At 35.3% G+C, this 5570-nt stretch overlaps 1 pseudogene; it reads left to right on the top strand.

Moving 5' to 3' along the window:
- Positions 1–2601: 2601 nt before the first annotated feature.
- LOC114672063 (U2 spliceosomal RNA) lies at positions 2602–2704 on the top strand (annotated as a pseudogene).
- Positions 2705–5570: the final 2866 nt, after the last annotated feature.

The following is a 5570-nucleotide window of genomic DNA, read 5'->3' as shown; positions in this document are numbered from 1 at the left end:
CTCGATCCGGAGGCTGAGGCAGGAGAATCGCTTGAACCCAGGAGGCAGAGGTTGCGGTGAGCCAAGATCACGCCATTGCATTCCAGCCTAAGCAACAAAAGCGAAACTCCATTGTAAAAAAAAGAAAGGTAGGTAAGGCAAGAAAAGACGTTCACAAAATGGTTTATTCCATATGGAGAAGGGAGGGGAGTGTGATTGGGGTAGGACTCTCATGGGGCTGACAATGTTCTCTTTTTTTGATCTGGATGGGTAACAGGGTTTGGATTTTTCAATCTTTTTACGGAACTATAATGTACATGCAAAAAAAGTGCACAAGTCAATAGATGTTCCTAAATCAGACACACCTATGTAAACAGCACCCAAATCAAGAAATGAGATATTTCTAACACCTCAGAACCCCTTATATTCCCTTTGGAGTCTCTACTCACTCCTTCCCGGATACAACCACCACCTTCTAACAAAACAGACTGATTTTGCCTGCTTCTATGCTTTATATGAATGGAATTATAAAGAATACAGACAGCTAGGCACGGTGTCTCCCGTCTGTAATCCCAGCACTTTGGGAGGCCGAGGCAGGTGGATCACAAGGTCAAGAGATCGAGCCCATCCCAGCCAACATGATGAAACCCCATCTCTACTAAAAATACAAAAATTAGTTGGGCGTGGTGGTGTGCGCCTGTAGTCCCAGCTACTCGGGAGGCTGAGGCAGGAGAATCACTTGAACCCGGGAGGCAGAGGTTGCATTGAGCCAAGATCGTGCCACTGCACTCCAGCCTGGTGACAAAGCAAGACTCTGTCTAAAAAAAAAGGAATACAGGCCAGGCGCGGTGGCTCACCTGTGTAATCCCAGCACTTTGGGAGGCTGAGGCAGGAGGATCTCTTGAGCACAGGAATTCAAGACCAGCCTGGGCAACATGGCGAAACCCCATCTCTACAAAAAATATAAAAATTAGCCGGGCATGATGGTGCGTCCCTCTAGTCCCAGCTACTCAGGAAGCTGAGATGGGAGGATCACCTGAGCCTGGGAGGCGGAGGGTGCAGTGAGCCGAGATTACACCACTGCACTCCAGCATGGGCAACAAAGTGTGAGCCTGTCTCAAAAAAAAAAAGGATATACTCAGACTTTGCTTCTTAATCACTCTTAAAACTATACAAATATATTTTATGGGCCAGGCATGATGGCTCATGCCTGTAATCCCAGCACTTAGGGAGGCCGGAGAGGGCAGATCACCTGAGGTCAGGAGTTCGAGGCCAGCCTGGCCAACATGGTGAAACCCTGTCTCTACTAAAAATACAAAAATTAGCTGGGCGTGGTGGCACACGCCTGTAATCCCAGCTATTTGGGAGGCTGTAATCCCAGCTATTTGGATTCTCAAGGAGAATCGCTTGAACCTGGGAGGTAGAGGTTGCAGTGAGCCGAGATCGTGCCACTGTACTCCAGCCTGGGCAACAAGAGTGAAATTCCATCTCAAAAAATTATATATATAAAATATATTTTTCTACATTATAATAAATGTCAACATTTTTCAAAGCCACCAACTAATATCTGTGCCTTAGCAATCCCCAAATACAGAGCTTAAGGCTTGTGATAATAACAACACCTAAGGTTTGTTTAGAACTACACCCAAGCTTTTACGTACTATAATCTCCTTAATCCCAGGATGTGGGAATATCATTTCCATTTCACAGGTGAGAAAACCAAGGCTCTGTGAGGCCACGTGGGAGACCTGCTGGACTTCATAACCCACGTTCTTCACAGCTAAACTATACAGTCAGGAGAGAGATCCGGCAAGGAGGCGGGCAGGCCTCAAGCAGTTCCAGCCCCACCCTGCCGTTTCCTCTTATATAAAGTTTGGCTTTATGAGCAAATCATGACCAGTTACTCTTGAGTGAGCTTCTGCTAAGAGTGGAAATAGAAATAGGAGTGTTGTGGAAAGATGCTAGTCATGATAAAACAGAAAAAATTTATAAAAAACAACTTGTTTCCTTTATGCTTTAGAGGATGCCTTGTGTGGGTTTGATGGGTGTTTCTGCAGCTGTAATATGAACAAAGAGAGATATTATTGATATACTATAGGTAGAAAGTTGAAAATAACCTAGAATTACCTACTACAGACATACTGTAAGGGAAAAAATTGCACATATTATTAACTCATTTTAATGAGATATTTTATTCCTCTCAGCCAAGTGTCCTAAACAAAGAAATAATTTAAATGAAAAAGAGAACATCACCTGCACTGGTAGCATGTAGTTAATACTGCTTACTTTAAATAATTTTTTACCAACTTTATATAATGCAAATTAAAGTACAAACTAAAAATGGAGCCTATGTACAATATAACTCATCATTTTATCATAATCTACACTTGTGTTAAAACTACCTATAATTAAATGGCTAATTTGGCTTTTAGAACAGTCATAATATAACAATTAATGTTATTAGGCTTGTTTACCAGGTTAAGTTAAAAAATGAAGTTCTGTATTAGGGCTAAAAGAGAAGATGAAGTGTATGAGTGCTAATAGTAATACAACTTTGGAAGAGAAGAACACACTTTTAATCAAACAGTAAGAGTTTGATAAAAAAAATAAGAATATACCTAAATATCTATGCCTTTTGGCTAAGATCAAGTGTAATATCTGTTCTTATAAGTTAAAAATACTAAAAAAGTATTTTTCTTCATCTTTAAATAAGAGCATAACCTTATCTGCCTTCAAAAATGGCTATTTTCATATAATGTTAATTTAAAAATAATAAAAGAAAAAGGCATCATGTATCAGGCAAATTGCATTAATTGCATTGATTGCAAATTGTATTAATTGCATTGAAGGTTAAATCCTATTCTTTGTTTTTAACATCTCACCCTACGTTTTAAATACAAACTTAAAATGCAATTAATAGTGACACTTTTTCTTCATAGCTTTGAAGTGCAAAATTAGAAAATGGCTAGAGGATGTTGCTACATAACCTTCTTAATGCTCTAGTTTGAACTATGGACCCTTATGCAAGCAGACTAAATGTACTATTTGGGGTACTACAGCCTATTTCTAGGAAGATGATTGTCTAATCATTTCAGAGAAAATGTCAGAGCATTTTCCCAGCAGATATGGGTAACACACAGCACAGCTGCAAATGTAAATTCTTCCAGACATGACTTCAGCCCTAAGAATCAGCTTTACTTCCTTCCTTAAAAGCTCTTTATAATCAAAAAGTAAGTAAGTATGTAAAGGTGATATATACATTAATTAGCTGGAACATGATTATCACTTCACAATGTAGAGGTATCTTAACAACATTAAGTGGTGCACCTTCAATATATACAATATTTATATTTCAATTATATTTCAATAAAGCTGTCTAAAAAAAAGAAAAAAAAAATAGCTGTAAGAAAAACAAAAAATAAACAAGATTTTACCTGCCCATAAAATTTTTGGAATAATAAGTTCTCTATATTTATATAGATACCTTTGAGGACTTTATAAGACAAGGAAAATCTTGAATTCAGAAATGAAATGAGATATTTAAACTGGATGTTTGAAAGTTTCTAATTTCTTGCAGAGTAAGAAATGACATTTGCTATTTCTTTGTCTGCCAGGATCATATACAAATAATAATTTATTTAAATATGTGAATTAATTGTGTTTGTAATAGAGAAAAATTTGTGGTCACTGAATTATTTTATTTTAGAGTTAAATCTTTTAGTGTAACTGTGTGAGAATGAATACTATACATTTTTTGTAAGACAAAGTTGACTAATCCTTAGCGTATTTCTTAGAAAATTTCTTTTTATATAGGCCTCCATGTCTTTCCTCTCCAGTGTGAGGCACTTCATGGTGCATTTAAGCTTTGCCTTTTACTTTTGTTGACATATGATTTTGAAAGTTACAAACTGATAGATGTTACAAGCAAGTTGAGAGGGCAGTGAATTACTAAGATTACACTTCCAAGTCATCAAATAGAGACCATGTATTCAGCTATAAATTCCTCTCTGATTACCCGTAAAAACATTGTTTATACACCTATTTTATATTTAAACAATGTTATTTCTTTCATTTTCTAGTTGATTTAAATCCTGTCTTCTTTCATGTAACACGTTGTAGTAATTAACATGATAATGAGCATATAAAAGTCCATAATACATTTTTGTTGAATTGAATTAAGAAACTCATGATATAGGACTATGAAATGAGGAATTGATCCAAGAGGTGAACAGTTGTCTTCTAATCCAGGATCTGTTTCTAATGAACAGTATATTGTCTAGTTTTGGTTTACTTTTTAAATTATTATTACTATTATTTAACTGGATTTGCCTTTAAAATATTTTTATGAACAGAAGTCACATCTTTTAAGTTTGAGAGCTTATGTTGTCTATTATTTTATTAAATGTTACCTATATTTTATTTTTTTCTAGTTGAACTAGTGGGACACTTAAGAGAAGCATTTTAAGATATCTAACTTAATTTTTATTTTCATAATTGCCATTTGTTTACAAGCTGCATTCTCAAAATTGTCTAGGACGACTAAATTTATTTTTCAAATCTATCCACCCTAGATGATTGGAGCAATTATTTTCACTATTATGATTTTGTTTGTTTGTTTCCAAAACCTCTCCTTAGTTCTTCATCTAAATTTCCTATTTATGATTCAGGTTGTGATGTCCTCACTTATCAACAGGAGTTACTGTGGTTTCAGATCAACTTCTAATCACTGTTATCCTTCTTAGCTACTCTTTAGTCATAGGTATGTTCACTGAGTTTTTCCTAGAGCATGAAGTCCATATTTAGCACCTGTTCTTTCATGAGTACATTTCATAACCTGCTCTTTCATCAATATATTTCATAACCATTTATTATATTTCCATACCTGGTCAAGTTTTGTGCAGGTATTCTGTTAATTCAAGAAAAGTTTCAACCATATTTTTTATTATTGTTACTTCATCTGTAGAAACTGAAGAATTTCATGAATCAGATTTTCTTTATCATTCAGTTATGAAATAAAAAAGTCCAGATTTCCTTCATCCTCCTGGATCTTATAATGTTTTGAAAAGTATAAGTAATCTGGCTCTTCTTTAATCTCCAAACGTATTTAAGGTAGGTTATTTTTTGGCAGTACTCTGGTAATTTTTTTTATGTATGTTTAGTTTGGACTCTACTATTTCAAGACTGCTCTTGAGTAAGTCCTTTTATTTTTTCGTATACTCACCAGATTTGTTCTTTGCTCTTTCTAAAGCTAACATCAACTCTTGAGCTATATTTTTTATGTTCCTTTGAAACATACTTTAGTTGCTTCTGTTTGTTGTTAACATATTTGCATAGTTCCCATGACAACCTGAATCTTCTTTCTGAGGCATTTTGAGCATAGACTTTCTTTACTGCATATAGGCTTGCTTTATTAATATGTGGTTCTTTGCATTGTTAAAATCTTATTCAAATTTTTCTTCGCCTTGGTCTCTACTGTGTATGCTTAACTTTTTACATAGTAAGTACTTGTTGTGCATCTTACTCAGTGGTTGATAAAATTTATCACAATCTGGGATATCAATACTTAGGACCATGAATATACTATGGTGATA

This window comes from Macaca mulatta, chromosome 13, assembly GCF_049350105.2.
Source record: "Macaca mulatta isolate MMU2019108-1 chromosome 13, T2T-MMU8v2.0, whole genome shotgun sequence".
Lineage (NCBI taxonomy): Eukaryota > Metazoa > Chordata > Mammalia > Primates > Cercopithecidae > Macaca > Macaca mulatta.
This window is presented reverse-complemented; position numbering and strand designations above follow the sequence as displayed.